The following is a 20442-nucleotide window of genomic DNA, read 5'->3' on the forward strand; positions in this document are numbered from 1 at the left end:
TGTGCCATGCCATTTGACTATGATTTCAGTGGTTGTTCAATTGCCGTTATGGCTTTATCTACTGGTGACAGAGTGGGTATTGGAGTGATATTCTTAACCAATTTTGGCTCTAGACAGGAAACATTACAAATTGGATACATTTTGGAATTAGAGGGCAAGTTTGGTTATATGCAACTTGTCTAACCCTTTGGATGATTTGAAAAGGACCAAAGAGCATAGGTTTTTCCTGTTCCTGACTACTAGTGACTTCTACTTGTAGGAGAGCAATTTGAGGAAGCCCCAATCTCCCACGCTACGACTCTTTGTCAGTCCTATGCCTATCTACTTGCATGGAGCTTCATCTTGGGGTACTAGCAGGTTGTGCTTTAGAAGGTTGAGGATTCCTTTCCTAGATTTTAGGTGGTCATCCATAGCTTCAAGTTTAGCTGTGCGAGGGATGTATTGTAGTAGCCTTGGGAGAGGAAATCCACCCGGAGCCTCAAAGGGGGTCAATTTGTGGAGTCGTGATAGTTGGTGGCTTGGTGCCAAGCATACCATTGTTTGGAATGTTCTCCTGTATAGCACCTGAGGTGTTCGATACTTTTATTCAGTACCTCAATTTGGCCATTACATTGTGATTTGTGGGTGGTAGGGAGTGGACATGACCAAGGTAATCCCTCACACGTTAAACAATTCGCCCCATAAATGCCCCAAAAAAATAGTGAAAGGAACAATTTTGACCCATGGATTGATTTATTGGAATTAACCAACTTGATTAAGTTAACCAATTAAGCTATTCAATGGGTTTCTGATTTACAAGCAACAACAAACGAATCACATAGATAAAGTAACACACTAATACTGATTTGTTGACAAAGTGAAAAACCAATGGATGAATCCAAAGGAAAAAACACTACGAGCGTAGTTACCACCAACCCTAAGAAAAAGTCATTAAAACTTACAAAACTAGTGATTATAGCTATTTGAAAATTATATTGTAGAGTTCTCTACGAATCAAATATGGCATAGATGTTTTCAACGTTTGTTGATGGAATTGATGCCCTTTCAACCAAATCTGATGACATAACTGGGCATGAAATATTACGTTTGTCATGTATTTTCCTCCCTAATCCATATTCACTATTCATCCATTTTCCTTTTCTGGTCTGCAACTACTCATTCTTGTCATTGAAGACATCATTCACGCACAAATATTCTAATTAGTCATTCTTGTAATTTTACTCTTTATTGTTGAAAACATCAAAACAATGAAATCAGGGAGATCACAGTCGTAGTGTTGACATTAGTCACTCTTAAATATTCTAATATAACAAGTTTACTCTTTACTCTTTGTTGATGAAAAGAAAATGAAATCAGGGAGATCACACACATCATTGCCTTATTGTTGGTCACTTTATATTTTGCTGATAACCTTTATGAAAATTTTTTCTAAGATATGAAACTATAGAAATATTAAAAGAAAAAAAGAAATTATGTTCAAATATTTAGAATTAAAGGTCTGTTTGGATACCGCTTATTGCTGAAAACTGAAAATACTATAGCAAAATAATTTTTAAATGTGTGAATAGTACTGTGGAATCCAGTTTTAATGAAAATTTTGTTGAATTCCGTTCTTGTAGGTCTTGTGAATAGTGTATGAGACCCATTGTTTAAAACGCAAACGCGTTGAAAAACGTTTTCAGTGCAATCCAAACTAACACTAATTGTATTTGGTTTGGTGTAAAAATTTGTCAAGAGTTGCCTTGAAGAAATTGAACAACGTATTTTTTGCTCAAGTGAAACCAGGTTCTCGCTCAAACGAAACCAATCTCACGCGAGTGAAACTAAATCTCTCTCAAGCGAATCATTAATGCAGATAGAAAGTTCGCATGTATTTTGGCTTGACGTTCACTCAAGGGAAAAAGCATTAGAATTTGCAATCTAAGTTTTGCTTAAAGAAGGATTCATCATTCATGCTCAGTTTTTATCTTACCTTCAGTACCTGTATAAACTACTCAATGCAAGACTTTTTAATAGAGAGAAATGTTAGAATTATTATGCTCCAAAAACCATTATATGATTTCTTATGAAGTAAATTTTTTTATTCACATACATGGTTATAAGAGTACATTTATTATTTAGCACATCAGAATGTATATTAATTGTTAATCTTGATGTGACATTATTTTTTTTATAGGAAGTTCCCATATATAAGCACGTGCCTTATGTCATTTTGATTCTAAGAGCATCCACAGCAGAGCTCTTAAATGTGTCAAATGCTATAATATTTGGCATTTGGCACATCTAACATAAAAAACGGAGCTTTATTATATGTGTTAAATGTGTCAAACTTTTGCAACATGCTACAGTACCGTTGCATTTTTGACACGATACGGACTCAAATGGCATTTGTACTTCATTATTTTTTTTATTCATCTTTCTCTCTCATCTCACTCTGAGCCACTCCATCTCCACTTCTTCGGATCCTGCTTTCTCTCCTCCCTCTCTGTCTAATCGCCCTCTTTCTAGTGAAGGATGGGTTTCGATGTGGGTATATTTTGGCATGGGCTCCGGCATGGGTTAGGTGATGGTGTGGGTCGTGGGTATGGTGTCGTGGTGGGTCGCGGCGAGGTGGGTCACAGACTCACGGTAGAGGTGAGTGGGTTTTGATAGGTGGGTTCAGATGGGGTTTGGGGTGGTTTCCTTCATCGGATATCTCTCAATCTGCCTACAGTGGTGGGTTTTGCTTTTGGGGTTTGATTTGGTTGTGTTTTTGCCAAGCCGATCTCTTTGGTTGTGTTTATGTGGGTTTTGCTTTTGGATTTGTTTGATTTGCCGTGCTGATCTCTTTGGTTGTGTTTGTTTGTTTGTTGTTTTTATTTTATTTTTTTATTTTAAAGGTGGTGTTGGTGGGTGTGGGTTTGTGCCGGTGGTGGTTGGTTAGTGTTGTTGCGGCAGTGGTTGTTGGTAACTGTTGATGCGGCAGTGGTCGATGTGCCGTTGTTGTTGTTGATGGTGATGACAAGGAGGAGATAATATATTATTTTAATACGTAGTAAATATTATTTTAATGTATAGAATTGAATGATAAAACATCTGATAAATGAAATATTGTAAAATGATGTGGTAAAATAATAAAGTAGGCTTATGGTGTGTCAAAATGACATTTTTTATGAAACATCTACTACGGATGTTCTAATAAACTCAATTTTATTTTAGAGTGAATTTCTTGTTCATCGGACAGCTCAAAAGACATTTTTATTAATTTGTACATTTTTTTGGCTTCGTTTGGGAGTTCATAAGAGAATGAAATTGAATGATCATAAGAAAATGGAAAGGAATGAAAAGAAATAGAATGTATTTAAGTAAGGAAAATGAATGGAAAAGAATGGAATTAAGTAACTTTGATTGGATGTTTTAAAATAAAGGAATGAAAATGAATAAAAATAAATGGAATGTAAGTAATCTTGTTTGGGAGTAACATGGAGGAATTGGAATGAAATCATTTTATGACAATATTACTATTAGACGCCTATTTTAAAATAAAGGATTGAATATATAGGAGTATTTTGAGAGTTTTAGTAAAAAAAATTTAAATCTAATTTCATTCCCTCCCATTTCTCTTAATTTCAGGGGAATGAAAATTTGAGATTTTAAGGGAATAGAGAGGAACAAGTGTTTCCTTTTACTTATTCCATTTCCTCCCACTTGCTTCGCTTGGGAGGAGGGAATGGAATGAAAAGGAATAAAAAGAATAATTTTAAAATATTCTTCTATTCTCTTATTTGGGAGTTTTAATGGAGGGAATGGAAAATCCATTCCCTTATTTGGGAGTTTCAATGAGAAGAAATGGAATGGGTAGGAGGGAACACTCATTTCTCTCTATTCCTTTTAAAATCTCAAATTTTCATTCCCCCGAAATTGAGAGGAAATGAAATTAGATTTAATGATTTTTTTACTAAAACTTTCAAAATACCCCTATATATTCAACATTTTATTTTAAAATAGAGGTCTAATAGTAATTGTGGGGCCCAATAATTTATGGGCCAGGCCCACTTGCTCATGGGGAGTTCAAAGGCCCAAGCCGAAAAAGGTAATGGCCCGGAGATGCAGCCGAGGACAGTTTCGTACTCGGCAGACCCAAAGCTCCATTGAGGGGAGGGGTAAAAAAGAGATAAAGGAACAAATGTGGAAGGAGATCTAAAATATCTTGGGAGAGTTATCCTTACTACCCTTCCCAGATAAGACTCTGCACCTAACAGAGCCGTATTCTCCAACTTTATCAACCATCCCCAACAATTCTGAGATTAGACTGATGAAACAAATATCAGTCTTGTAAAGATTGACCCTACACGTGGACGAAGGACAGCTAACGCAGGCTAGTATAAAAGAAAAAGTAAGTGAATCTGGAGAGGAGGCCCATTCCACCTCCAAAAAAAGGGACTCCATGGGAGAAAATATCAGGAGAACACCTGCACATCACAGAAAAACCCACCGTCGGGTAATCGGGGTAAGACCTTAATAATCCTCGGATCAAGTCCAAGGAGTCCAACCCCATAGGATGCGACACTGTAGGGCTTAAATGTTCAAACTTAACTCCTCTTTCTATATGAATTCCTCTAAAATCAAGACCGGAACATCGCCCCGTGTCCAACGGCTAGCTTTTCAAGCCCACTCTCTACAAATCATATTGTGAGGGATCTTTCATGTGCGAGCCCAACATCATTATTGGGCCGCAAAAGAATCGTGTCCTTACAGTAATATTATCATAAAATGATTCCATTTCATTCTCTCCATGTTGCTCCCAAACAGGATTACTTACATTCCATTCATTTTCATTCCTTTATTTTAAAACATCCAATCAATGTTACTTAATTCCATTCCATTCCATTCATTTCCTTTACTTAAATACATTCTTTTCCCTTACTTAAATACATTCCATTCCATTCCATTCTTTTCCATTCCCTTATGATCATCTCATTCCATTCCATTCCCTTATAAACTCTCAAATAAGGGAATGGACTTTCCATTCCCTCCATTAAAACTCCCAAACAAGGGAAGAGAAGAATATTCTAAAATTATTTTTTTCATTTATTTCCATTCCATTCTATTCTCTCCTCCCAAACGAGGCCTTAAGGACAAAGTTCAACTACGAAATTTGTTGTAATTAAACCTTAGTCAATATCTTTTTATTGTAGGTAAATTTTGACAAATCCACTGTGCTTGCAAAATTTCTAAAAAAATTAAAGATTAATAGCTATGTCATTAATAAATTGTTTAAATTGCAAGTTTTTATAGTTTAAATTGCAAGTTTTTATAGTTTAAAATTATACATAAAATATAATTTTATAGATCATATAGTAAATAATATCCGATTGACACAAAAAATTTGACATGCGTATTAAGAACATAAAGAACATGTAATTTTGTAATGTTGTCACCTTATGCTACAACTAATTTTGAAACTAAATTTTGTCCTTATTTTAAAATTATGATTTAACCTTTGGTGGATTCCTCAGTTGCAAAATGAAATGCCTACACTAAGATATGATGAGTGAGCATTCAGCATGCATATACAAGAGCTTAGCTCACATGGATGAGAGTTAGGATCATATTTAAAATGATATTAGAGAGCTACACAATGAACGTGATGGCAATCATTGAAATCTTTCCCCCTGTTTATTGGGCTTACATGTATTAATTGAGTTTTTAATAGGATTTTTTGTTATGGAATTTCCAAATGGAATATGTTAAGTTTTCCTTGAAAAAGGTAATGCTCAACTTTTAACCTATCTTTTGCACCTAAGTACAACCCTTAATGGTTTCTCCAAAAAATAAATAAAAATACAACCCTTAATTTATGACTTGTCAAGAGAGAGAAAGACTGCCACACCAAGAGTAACATTGAGAAAACCTTGTTCCTTTTCAGATGGGAATATGTACGAAATTCTCAAACCTGTGATATGCACACAAAAAAAAAAAAAAAAAAAAAAAAAAGAGAAAAATATACGCCAATGAAAAATAATCACACACAAGACAGTATTTATGTAGTTCGGCAATTTGCCTACATTCACGGAGTTGCAGGGGTTTCACTATTCTCAGGAAAAAATACAGAGTGCGACAGTACATTTTTTCTCTCTAAAAAACGACATCAAAACCCTAATCTCCAAAACAACAGTTTTTATATCTTGCGCATAAGATTCATAATGGGCTACAAAAAGGGCCAAAAAATTTTTCCCAGGGCATTGCCCTCGGACCCCTAAGCTTGGGCCTATCGGCCCAAGCCTCCGCTCCATGGACAAAGTTTCAGACAATCTCCCATTAAAAACTGTAACAACATTATTTTGGGTCGGGTCATAATCCATATCAAATACAACTAAGCTCCACAAAGCCCAACATTTTCTTCCTTGGCCAGGCTGAAAATTCCATATATATTTCCCATTCATTCTTTGATCCCAAAGAGAGTGATCATATTCTTTTTGGAAAAGTTCATTGACACTTTTCATTACATCACAGGGGCAATTATTTGGCAATGAACGATAATTGACTAATTCCTCCAAAGGCTCTTTAGCTTTGGTGAAATACAACTTACAAGCTCACTGTGGATTGATTCTGGTTCAGTGTAGTGTTGCAAGTGCGTTCTTCAATTCAAACATTCTGGACCGTTGCTTTTAGTGAAAATTTCCTTCAAATTAACCCAGACTTCATTGTGCAGATATATATGGATAAGAGGATACGACTGTGCTCACAGTAGTAGAAGATCTAGAGGAAGTAGATACATTGGAATTCGCATTGGAAGCTATCGACAAGCAAGATTGAAAGTGAAAGATTAATAATTTGCAAAGAAATCAAAGACGAAAAACTCTTCGATGAAGCTTAATTATGCTCTGATACCATATTGAAGTTTGGTCTCAGAGATGGACGAAGAGAAAAGGAGCAAAGGTGCAAAGTGCTCGGAGGAAAAAAATTTCTACCATTGTGATCAATTTCATCAAGCTTACAAATTAATTTACATAACCCTGTTCTTATATAGGAGAAACAGAGTGATCAAAGGGAGAAACTGAAGTAACTACTTTACAGACTCCACTAACTAATCTTAACTAACTGGATATTTCCATGTGGTATAACAGTAACCTATACACCAACATAACCAATGCGACCTGTCGTATAGCAGACACTGCAGCTTTTGTTCATCATCTTCAACACTTTCCTTGAATAGACAACAACGAAAAAAAGAAAAAAAAAAAAAAAACACTGCACAAGTGGGCAAGCACATAGTTTTATGGGCATTTGATTCGCTATGATATGTCTTTAATGTAATGTATATTACGATGATGTGACCAAGGACAGAGGCATTTATTGACTAGGGAGTAATGGCTCCCCAAATTTTTTATTAAAAAATATAGTATATATATATATATATATATACACACACATGAATTTTAGCAATTTTGTTCAATAAAATTACATTTTACCCATTTAAAAATATCATTGTTTCTTTTTAGAATAATTTTAGAGGCACAAACTTATCTACAACATCTTTTCAAACCGTTAAGGTACAAATTCTTATTAGTTCGCATTTGAACCCACCACTTACATCATTTTTTTCCTGTCAATAACCACTCATCATATTAACAATTTGTAAAAAAAGTTTGTAGCTGTAGTATTTTCCTTATCTAAAGGCCATTAAAAATTTTATAAATTTAAAATTTAAAACAAAATATACAAGCCCAAAAAAATTATCGCAATAAAAAAAAAATTACCGATAGTAAAGTTAAAAATAATTAAGCCTAATTAACCAATTTTACTAAAAACAAACAATTAGCCTTTTAAAAAGTTTTTTTATTTTTTAAATTGTGTCTTTAGACTCTTTACCTAGTAGAAGATGCAAAAAAAAAAAAAAAAAAAAAAAAAAAAAAAAAAAAAAACTCAATAGATAAGAAGCAACAAAGCCAATGGTTAGAGCCGCCCTCCATAACTTCAAGTCCTAATTCCGTCCCTAGATGTGATATTAAGATTTTTAATTTATTTTATTTTTTCTAATATTACTATAATCTAAAATTACAAAATATAAAATAAACAAAAAATAATACAACTTTTGCTTGTGAGTGATGAAGAAAAAGTAATAGATTCATATCTTTACTATTAACAACTTGCCACGTGGCAAAAATTATTTTATTTTATTTTGTGGTTGTAACATTTTTCTTTAGGTTTTAAGAGCTTCGGATATATATTATACCCAAGGTCAAGGAGATTAACACCCAAGTACCTAGTACCCAGTAGGATTAGTGGTGGAGCTAGGAATTTTTGCCAAGCTAAATACAATAAGGTTCTTAATTAAAAAGAAAAAAAACAATAACTCAACAATGTTGTGCTCTATGTTCTTTCATGATGCTAAAATTGATTTTGAACTCAATTTTTTAAACTCTTTTTGATATACATGGTAAAACTATCACTAAAAAATTCATTGTTTAATCTTGACTTCTATATTGAGTAGTAACATTTGAATCTTAAACAAATTTTCTCTTAAAATATACAACAATTGTGAATGATTTCCTCATAAATTACTCACACTTTAAAAACTTAAATTTATAATTTATAATCTAGTTATATTTTCTTTAAAGAAAATGTAAACAATAAGGTGAATAAACCGTATAAAATGTACTGTAAAAAAAACATAAACAATCTATAAAAATACCTCCCTGAAATAATTATATCTACATGCCACATTAAGTATAACTATACAAGCAAATCACTATTGTCAAAACTTCCTATTAAAAAAAAAAAAAACTATTGTCAAAACTGAATATATATAAAAACATAGAATAACTTAATATAAAATAAAATAGTGAAAGTTGACCGTATATTAGGCAAGAAGTCGGAGTCTTTTGGCTAAATATTGCAAAAAACGGAGTTTATTATTGTTATAGGTACTGTTCAAAGTTATTTAGTAAAATGAAGAGAGACTGAATTTCGACAATACCGTTGCCGAAATTGTAAGAAAAAGTATGAGAGAGAAGAAAGTTGAGTGATGTGATAGGGAGGGAGAAAAAAATGAATTTCGATAATGAGATTACCGAAATTCTTGTCCTGCCCAGCCTCTACCTGTGAAGTGCCCTAATGCATGCTAGGGGGAGTGTTCGAATGGTTTACCAATTGTGGCAACCAAGTTGTCGAAATTGTAGGGAATTGAGGAGAGAGAAAATATGAATTGTAGCAACCAAGTTGCTGAAAATGGGAGGAAAAAGAAAAGAAAAGAATTATGGTTGCCGAAATCTTGGGGAGGAATTAAAAAAATAAAAGTTCTACGTCCACAACATTTTTACAATATTTTCACAACAAATCACATGTGGTTAGTTGTTATTAGTTCAAATTTGAATTTAACACTGAGATTACTTTTTTAATCCAACAATAACAATTAGTAATAACCTGTCACTTAGAATTTGTTGTAAAAATGTTATAAAAATGTTGTAAATATATCATTTCTCAACAAAAAAAAAAAAAAAGTAGCAATTGATTTGTGGCAATGGCATTGCCGAAATAGAGGGGAAAAAAATTGTGAGAATGGATTTGTGGTAGGTAATGGCATTGCCGAAATAGAAGGAAAAAAAAATTGTGGGAATGGATTTATGGCAATGGCACTGCCGAAATAGAAGGGGAAAAAAATTGTTGCAATTGATTTGCCGAAAATTGGAGGAGAGAGAGAGTTGTTGAATAAAAAAAAAATACAGTACACATATTCTTATTCTTCAGTAGATTTTTTTGACTTGTTTTGTGTGTATGTCATGTTCTTTCATTTCGTATTGTAAAAGTACCCTATGAGGAGTCAATCAACCAATCACCTCAGCTCTTCTTCTAATTCTTATTCTCTGCTTGGAATATATTCATTGATCATTCCCAATAAAACCACCTATTGATATCACGCCTAAAATCTATCTCATAGATTCTTTTTTGGAGGAGAGAGAGAGTTGTTTGAATAAAAAAAAATACAGTACACATATTCTTATGCTTCAGTAGTTTTTTTTTTATCTGTTTTGTGTGTATGTCATGTTCTTTCATTTTGTATTGTAAAAGTATCCTGTGAGGAGTCAATCAACTAATCACCTCAGCTCTTCCTTTGATTCTTATTCTCTACTTGGAATATATTCATTGATCATTCCCAATAAAACCACCTATTGATATCATGCCTAAAATCTATCTCATAGATTCTTTTTTGGAGGAGAGAGAGAGTTGTTTGAATAAAAAAAATACAGTACACATATTCTTATTCTTCAGTAGTTTTTTTTGATCTGTTTTGTGTGTATGTCATGTTCTTTCATTTTGTATTGTAAAAGTACCATGTGAGGAGTCAATCAACTAATCACCTCAGCTCTTCCTCTGATTCTTATTCTCTGCCTGGAATATATTCATTGATCATTCCCAATAAAACCACCTATTGATATCACGCCTAAAATCTATCTCATAGATTCTTTTTTGTCTTTTTATTTTTCCTCTTCATAATAAAAGGCAAGTACCCTCACTGAAGGATTGCATCTCCTCACAAAGTTACATCCTTCAATTGTTCAGTTACTCTTTTGCTTTGCTTTGCTTCAGTGTGCACAACTAAGGATTGTAAGTTTTTAGTTAATGTAAGTTTTTTTGCTTTGCTTATTAACTTACAGTTCTAGAAATTAACAGATTTATTATTATTGTATAAACATATGCTTTGTAAATATTAGAAGCTAATACATTGTAAAATATTATATATTGTTTTAGTTAATATTATTTGTATGCCAGTTCTAATGAAAATCTAACAGATTTATTATTATTGTATAAACATATGCTTTGTAAATATTAGAAGCTAATACATTGTAAAATATTATATATTGTTTTAGTTAATATTATTTGTATGCCTATGATTATGATTATTGTTGTTGTTGTTATTATTATTCAAATTTTAGATTAATGAATTTTTTATGGTTATCTAATTGTTTTTTTTTTTCAAGTATCATTCTATAATTCTCACTCTTATCAGTTGGTATCACAATTGTGGTAAGCATCTCAACTTTCTAATTAAATTTATGTATGTGTTTTGTTAATTTTGAAATTATTTAATATTATTTATTGTTATTATTATAGTATATGTTGTTGTTGTTATTATTCAAATTTTAGATTAATGAATTTTTTATGGTTATTTGATTGTGTTTTTTTTTTTTTTTTTTTGGTGTGGCAAGTATCACTCTATAATTCTCACTCTTTCAGTTGGTATCACAATTGTGGTAAGCATCTCAACTGTCTAACTAAATTTATGTATGTGTTTTGTTAATTTTGAAATTATTTAATATTATTTATTGTTATTATTAGTATATGACCACAAAAATTGTAATAAATTGTATTATTGTTATCTTTTTATAATTAATTTTACTTTGTTATTATCAATTATTACATCTATTACTTGGAAAAAATATATTGCATAATATGTTTGTTAGTTTATAATAAAGATATGTATGTATATTATTATTATTATTTAGTACAATAAAACGTACATTTGTGTTTCTTTTTCTTCAAAGTTTAGTTGGTATAAAAATTTATTAAGTTTCTTGAACCTTTACTTTTTAGGGTGGTTATAGGTTGGGAAATGAAAATTAATTATATGCTTTATAAATATTATACGCTAATATATTGTAAATATTATATATGGTTATATTATAGTTAATACTAATTATTGTGTGTATGGCTATTTTTGCTAAAACTATTATTATTATTATTAAAAATTTTGCTTCATAAATCCTTTATTTGAGTTTCTTTCAATTTTATTATGAACTATAAGTATTGTAAGTTATATTTAATATTTAGCATAAAAAACTGTCATAATCACTATATATTAATTTTATTATTTTTTATTATTGTTCTTTTGTTTTTATTTAGGATTATATTTTTTTAGAAGATATTTATGATGATCTGATTGTGTTTTTTTTGTTCTTTCTTTCTTTTCTTGCAAGTATCACTTTATAATTCATACATTCCTTCACTTCATATCGCAATTGTAGTAAGCTTCTCGGCCCCCTAATTTAATTGGAAATTATTTTTTTAGTTTGTAATTTTTTATATAGATGGTTTGTAAAAAATATACCTTTAAATGGATGTTGCATGGTTTAACTCATTGTAGCATTTAATGTAGGATATATTTGAAATGGAGCCTGGGCCATTCGAGCATTTAACTCATTGGCATATTGAATGGGAAAAACATCTCGGTGGCTTCTTATGGGCTCTACACCCACGTATAACTCTACACTTACAAATCCATATTGACAATCTAACATATCGAATATTGCATTGACACCATTATCATCTTCTACCAAAACTTGCTGGTAAGTCACATAATGTGGATGACATTGAAAAGGAAATCTATACCAAATAGTTAGTTTTGAATATTCTTTGTTTATATGAAGCGTGGATGCTACTCCATCAAATAGATCTTCAAATGTAACACCCCGGCTTAATGGAAGCATAGAAGGAAGTGACCCTTCGTAATAAACCCCATTTTCGCTATGTTTAATTATTCTGTTGGAATGGATGAGAAAAATGAACAATTTTTCTGCCATCTACACTAAAACATAACAATAGTTTTAATATATTAACACTACACAACTGTAAGGACTCAATTTGTGACGACTTGCAATAGTGTTGGGTTCGCACGTAAAAAGGCTCAAACAATATCATTTATAGAGCGTGAGTTTGAAAGGTTAGGCCTTAGTCACCAGACGGTGGGTTTTTTGTGGTGTTCATACATAATTAAATCGTGTTCGCCCTAGGAGTCTTTCTCCTGGAGGCGGGTTAGGAGGCTCTGGTTTTTGGCCATTTTTCCCAGCCCCTTTCTTTGGATTGCTTACTTTTCCTTTTATACTGACATGTATCCCTTATCCAACGTCCACGTATGGGTTCGACTTTCCAGGAGTGATACTTGTCCCATCAGCCCATACCTAGAGTGGTTGGGGGTGGTTGTAAAAGCTGAGAAATATGGCTCTGTCAGGTGCAGAGTATTGAATGACAGTAAGGGCAGCTTTCCCTTTGTCCTTGGTCGTTATACTTTCCAGCGTACCCTTCTCTACTGACATAGATATTTTAGATTTTTTTCCAAACTGTTCCTATACCGTTTTTGCCCTTCCTCCCAGGGAGACCTCGGATATGCCGAGGACAGAATCATCCTCGGCTGTGTCTCAAGACTATTTGGACTTTTATTACCTATCCTTGGCTACACCCTTCCTCGACTCGGGCCTTGAGTCCCAATGTAAAAATGGGCCAGGGCCACGAATTATTGGACCCCACAATAACCCCTCAAAATCCTGCTGTCCGACTTCTTGGTCGGGGAGGAGGGTTTTGGTAATGCCACGCCTTTATTGCGGTCTGCTTAGATTTGCCCTTCATCAAAGTGGGCGTCTCTTCACCTATCCAAGAAACATACCGGACTACGAGACATTCCTTTGAATTCACTCGTGATGCGTTCCTGCCGCTTCATTATCCGAAACGCGCCTTTAATGATTTCCCTTTACGAGACCATTTAAATTCAACGGTTATTGACAGTGTGGGGAAGTGGAACGGGTATATTCTCGTTTATCGATTTTCTTGGAAACTTGGACAGATTAAATGCCTCTCATTTTACCCTTCATATAAGGAGGAAAGCAGGAGGTTACCTCTCTTACATAGAGACCTTTCAATCCTTTTAAAGTTTGAAAACCCTTAGCCTCCCCCAGAGTTTCCCTTATCCGCTCGCTTGCACTTTGAATTGTGATTCGTCCATGATAGGAGCGGGAATGAAGAGACCATACCCTTCCTAGAAACGCTACGTTCCTGCGAAACTCAAAATGGCTCGGTCAGGGCAGGGATGGCAGAGACTCAAGATATTTCTCATCCTCCTTTTAGCCAAGATCCGAAGCAGGAGCTCGTCGCGTCAAACTTTCGACGAGACTGAGCTAGGGTCACCCATTATCAGTACCAGCCGCTCTCTTATGAGCATAGCTAATATGGTACCAGCGTGTTAGGAGTCAGGACTGACGCAGGGACAAAGTATCCCTGCTTCTTCCTCTCTTCCTTCACTGGTGCCTCATTTTGCCTCTCCTTCTTCTTCTTTCCCATCACCAGGTCCATCCTGGTGCTTTTCCTTCTTCCTCTTCTTCTCCTCTCCTCCCAAGGAAGGTCCTCATCTCAATATGGGTGCTACTGGGGCAGAATTTGGAAAGACTTGGGAGCAAAGCTTAAAAAGATTTCTGGCTGTTTGTTTTGTTATTATTGTTTTTTTTTTTTTTTTTTTTGTTTTGTTTTTGTAACTCGTTTTCTACATAGGCTTGTTTAAGCCCTTCATTGTACGCTGTAATACCTTTTTATATTAATAAAAAATCGTCATTGTTTTATTTCGTATATTCTATCTCTTCTTTTTGAAATGGTTATGCCGTGAATAGACGTACTGTCCTGTGACTTTTTTTTTTTTTTTTTTTCATACTATAAACGATGCTTAGGGCCGAGATCCTAGTTAATCCAAAGACCTTGCTCTGTGCTTATTGAAACTATCCGGCATAATAATTCCGATTTAAACAAATGATATTTTGGGCAGAAATCCTTACTAAGAAGAAAAGAGACAGATATTATGATGAGCTTTTTAGAGCTGTTTGACATAATGATGCCGACCTAAGAAAATAATACTTAGGGCCGAAATCCCTTATTTAAGAAAAAAGACATTATTATGAATTTATTAGAGATAACGTGTATGATAAGATCGACCTGAAAATGGGTTGTACACCCCAAACTTGAACGTGGTGATGACTGAATGCTCGATGCCATGTAGGAAGTAATTATCCGAGTATATATAACCCTAAAAATGTACTACCACTGTAGGTTGCTGTGTGATAAGGCGTTTCGCCATCTTCCTAATAACTTTCATAGCCTTAACCTTTTCTGTTATTTGGTCCGAGAACTGAGCGACTTAGAATTCTTCTTAAGTAGTTGACTTCTCTATAGGTTTGAGTCCGAGGACCATGCAATAACTTGATTCTGTCAAAAACTTGATTTTTGTAAGTAGTTGGTTTCCCCATAGGTTTGAATCCGAGGACTATGCAATACCTTGGTTATGTCCAAAACTTGATTTTTGTAAGTAGTTGGTTTCCCCATAGGTTTGAGTCCGAGGACCATGCAATACCTTGGTTCTGTCCAAAACTTGATTTTTGTAAGTAGTTGGTTTCCCCATAGGTTTGAGTCCGAGGACCATGTAATACCTTGGTTCTGTCAAAAACTTGATTTTTGTAAGTAGTTGGTTTTCCCATAGGTTTGAGTCCGAGGACCATGCAATACCTTGGTTCTGTCAAAAACTTGATTTTTGTAAGTAGTTGGTTTCCCCATAGGTTTGAGTCCGAGGACCATGCAATACCTTGGTTCTGTCCAAAACTTGATTTTTGTAAGTAGTTGGGGGAATTAACCCCTCGGCTAAGCCGTGGGACCTTGGTTTGAGGGGAATTAGCTCCTCGGCTAAGCCCCTAGAACCATCCGTGCGGCTGAAGCTACGAAGCGCAGCCCCTAGTAAAGAAACATAGCCCCTAGTAAAGCTTTGCACTAGAACATTACCACCGGCTGTTAAAAAATGACAAGGGGATTGTCTCGACCTACCGTCTATGCCAATACACAAGCCTTCCCCACAGACGGCGCCAATTGTAAGGACTCAATTTGTGACGACCCGCGATAATATTGGGTTCGCACGTAAAAAGACCCAAACAATATCATTTATAGAGCGTGGGTTTGAAAGGTTAGGCCTTAGTCACCAGGCGGTGGGTTTTTCGTGGTGTTTATACATAATTAAATCGTGTTCGCCCTAGGAGTCTTTCTCCTGGAGGCGGGCTGAGAGGCTCTGGTTTTTGGCCATTTTTCCCAGCCCCTTTCTCTGGATTGCTTACTTTTCCTTTTATACTGGCCTGTATCCCTTATCCAACGTCCATGTATGGGTTCGACTTTCCAGGAGTGATACTTGTCCCATCAGCCCATACCCAGAGTGGTTGGGGGTGGTTGTAAAAGTTGAGGAATATGGCTCTGTCAGGTGCAGAGTATTGAATGGCAGTAAGGGCAGCTTTCCCTTTGTCCTTGGTCGTTATACTTTCCAGCGTACCCTTCTCTACTAACATAGATATTTTAGATTTTTTTCCAAACTGTTCCTATACCGTTTTTGCCCTTCCTCCCAGGAAGACCTCGGATATGCCGAGGACAGAATCATCCTCGGCTGTATCTCAAGATTATTTGGACTTTTATTACCTATCCTTGGCTACACCCTTCCTCGGCTCGGGCCTTGGGTCCCAATGTAAAAATGGGCCAGGGCCACGAATTATTGGACCCCACAACAACTATTACAATGCAATACAAAAAGGTAATCCATTAAAAATATTCAATGTTTAAATAACTAGAGCTGAGAGAATTCTATTAAAGAGAATTGGTTCACTGATAATTTATTACTGTCCATCATAGTAGTTAAAATTATTTTTTGTTTCCCTTTTCTTAAGTAACTTAGCAAAACATTAACATTTAGAAGGATTTGTTATGGTTACGTTAATTATTTTATGTTGCTCTTCATTTTGCTTCTTCTAAAACAAGACAGATTATATAATGTTCTCATGCATTCATACGATAATTATCAAACAAATTTCTATTATCGTATAATTTTCTTTATTATTTATATACCTAAAACTTAGATATTAAGGTTTATGAGCATATACTAACCTTTTTTTTTTTTTGGTTTTCTTATAGCATACGTGTATATTATAGGCTAACAAACTAAGTATTTCTTTAAGGAAATATATGTCAATTTTGAAATATATTTTTGCTATATGAAATTTTAGGCAAGAATTCATAGACAAATAATTTAAAACATGTCATACAAATCAGTTCATATTGCAAAACACATAATACAAAAACAAGATTTGCATGAACAAATAATTTAACAAAAAACAAGATTTTCATGCTTAGCTATGCCCCTAAATCATATCTACATGAATATTATATATATAAAAAAAGTAACTACTTAAGAGATGTAACTCACATTGTAAGAGATAAAGAACGGATAGATATTTGCAAGTGTTGTTCCTTATAGTTGTTTGTAGAATATATGGCATGCATGAATTGAAAATGGTTGGTAGAATTATGAGGGGAATAAGAGTGGAGAAGAAGGTTGATGGAATTTTTAGGAGAAAAAGAGTAGAAAATAAGAACCGTGAAAATTTCAGTAACATTAGTGCTGTTTAAATAGGATGCAAGTTTCATATAAGTTAAATTATTAGATTATAAACTATAAAATTAGATACGCAATTGACCAAATACAACACAACACAGATGGGACACTTTGCAAATAATCTCTGCGAAAATCTCAATTTCTTTGTTTTTGTTTTTGTGTTTTTGTTTTTAGTGTGCACATCAATAATTTTTTTTCTTCCATATTGTAAGAATCTATGTACTTTCTTTGTTTTTTTTTTTATTATTATTTTTTTTATTTTTTTATATTTTTTTTTACAGCATGCACATCAATCATTTTTTTTTCTTCTATGTAAGAATCTATGTACTTTCTTTGGATTTTTTTTTTGTTTACAGTGTGCATATCAATCATTTTTTTCTTCCGTGTAAGAATCTATGTACTTTCTTTGTTTTTTTTTTTTTTTTTTTTTTACAGCGTGCACATCAATCATTTTTTTATTCTATATGTAAGAAAATATGTACTTTCTTTACTTTTTTTCTTGTTTACAGCATGTACAATCAATTTTTTTTTTTCTTCCGTATTGTAAGAATCTATATACTTTTTTTTTTTTTTTTGTTTATAACGTGCGCATCAATCATTTTTATTTTTTATTTTTTTATTTCGTATTGTAAGAATCTATGTACTTTTTTTTAGAATAAGAATCAATGTACTCATTGTACTTGAATCTATCATTATTTGTTTCATAGGGTACTTTTACAATACGAAATGAAAGAACATGACATATACACAAACCAAACTGCTTCGGTAAAAAAAAAAAACAACTAAGAATAAGAATATGTGTACTATTTTTTTTTATTCAGACAACTCTCTCTCTCCTCCAATTTTCGGCAAATTAATTGCAACAATTTTTTTCCCCTTCTATTTCGGCAATACCATTGCCACAAATCCATTCTCAAAAAAAATTTTCCCTTCTATTTCGACAATGCCATTGCCACAATTTTTTTTTCCTTCTATTTCGGCAATGCCATTGATACAAACCAATTGCAACAATTTTTTTTCCCTTCTATTTCGGCAATGCTATTGCCATAAATCCATTCCCAGAATTTTTTTTTTTCCTTCTATTTCGGCAATGCCTTTGCCACAAATCCATTCTCACAATTTTTTCCCCTCTATTTTGGCAATGCCATTGCCACAAATCAATTGCCACTTTTTTTTTTTTAGAAATGATATGTCCACAACATTTTTACAATAAATTCTAAGTGGTAGGTTGTTACTGGTTGTTATTATTGGATTAAAAAAGTAATCTCAGTGTTAAATTCAAATTTGAACTAATAACAACTAACCACATGTGATTTGCTGTGAAAATATTGTGGATGTAACATTTTTTTTCTTAATTCCTCCCCAAGATTTTGGCAACCACAATTCTTTTTTTTTTTCCCTCCCATTTTTGGCAACTTGGTTGTCACAATTCATATTTTCTCTCTCCTCAATTCCCCACAATTTCGGCAACTTGGTTGCCACAATTGGTAAAGGCTAGACAGGACAAGAATTTCGATAATCTCATTACCGAAATTCATTTTTTTTTCTCTCCCCATCACATCACTCAACTTTCTTCTCTCTCATACTTTTTTCTTACAATTTTGGCAACGGTATTGCCAAAATTCAATCTCTCTCCTCATTTTGCTAATTTGCTAAATAATTTTGAATAGCATCTATAATAACAATAAACTACGTTTTTTTGCAATATTTAGCTAAATAACCTCTAGAAGTTGAGTATAAAAAAAAGAAAAAAGAAAAGAAAAGAAAAAGTAGAAGTTGGTACTTTTGCAATGTCATCCGAATGGTCTCATCAAAATTATTTTCTAAGCCAACAGTGCAAGCTAACTCTAAGCCAACTAGATAATAATTCACCTATCAACTACAATCAAATGCATTCTCAGTAGTCAATACTCAGTGCACATTCACATACAAAGAGAGATACACAAAAAGCAGAGGCGGATCCAAGAATTTATATTTGGAGGTTATATATAATTTTTTTTTTTGGTGTGTGTATGAAATGTAAAATAGTATTGCACAATATTTTATAATTAAATATGTATAAACTAAAGTATATTTAATTAAAATTAAACAACCATGAGACAAAATTGAAAAAATAATTTAATATCTTTAATCAACTATAAAATGGGCAAAGTCGCAAAACATACAATAACATAAAAACTAAACATTTTTGTTCAAAACTGTAACTTACACTCTTTAAGAGAACTAAAGTCATCAAGTATTGAGTTAACAGTAAAGTTCTCAGCAATTTTCTTTTCAATGTAGACAACTAAGTTATTGGAGAGAAACTCGTCCTCTATTTTGTTGCGCAATCTTGTTTTAATAATTTTATATATATTGTTTATAATATATTGATTATTATAATAATAAATAATATATTATAAGAATTTTAAAAAATAAAGCAATACAAAGAGAAAAAAAAAACTTAACAAAGAAAATACAAATACTTGGAGCACATGGAGCACACAGCACAAGCACAAGGTGTCAAGCACAAGCACAAGCACAGCACAGAAACTTCACAAAATTGAGTTACAAATTAAGGGGCCCACAGCAATAAGTTACTGACAATGAAAATGAAAAGGGTATAAAATTAGTCACCCCTGTTGTCTAAATTCAACACATAGTACGTTTAGCAAAGAAAAATTGAACACATAGTACATCCTTGGAAAGTGCAATTCCGTAAAGTGCAAAACCTTTACTTTTAAACATGGGAACAAAACTTTTACTTTTAAACAAAGGATGAAAAGGGCGAAAATGGGTAAATACCCGTTAAAAACAAACTATTTAGTTAATAGGATCCGTTTACAAACTATTTATAATTTTAGCAACTCGAGCCTCAGAAACTCGATTTTGGGCCCCTAAATCGACTCTTAAAGGCTCGATTTTCATGGGTTGTTCCTGTCTGATGTGGCACTTTTTCCACGTGGCGCCTACATGAAAATCGAGTCTTAGAGACTCGATTTACATTTAAAATGAAAACAAAAAAAACCACAAGGGCAGCAGGAAATCCACAGCAACGCGTTCATCAGAGAAGAAAGAAAAAAAAAAAAAAAACCAGAGAAGAATGTTCATCAAGAAAAAAACCAGATCGCACCGCGAAGAAGAAAGAAAAAAAAAAAAAAAACCCAGATCGCGGTGCGACCTGGGTCGCGCGGCGACCTGGGTCTCGCGGCGACCTGGGTCTCGCGGCGCGACCTGGGTCG

Source organism: Quercus lobata, chromosome 2 (genome assembly GCF_001633185.2).
Source record: "Quercus lobata isolate SW786 chromosome 2, ValleyOak3.0 Primary Assembly, whole genome shotgun sequence".
Taxonomy (NCBI): Eukaryota; Viridiplantae; Streptophyta; class Magnoliopsida; order Fagales; family Fagaceae; genus Quercus; species Quercus lobata.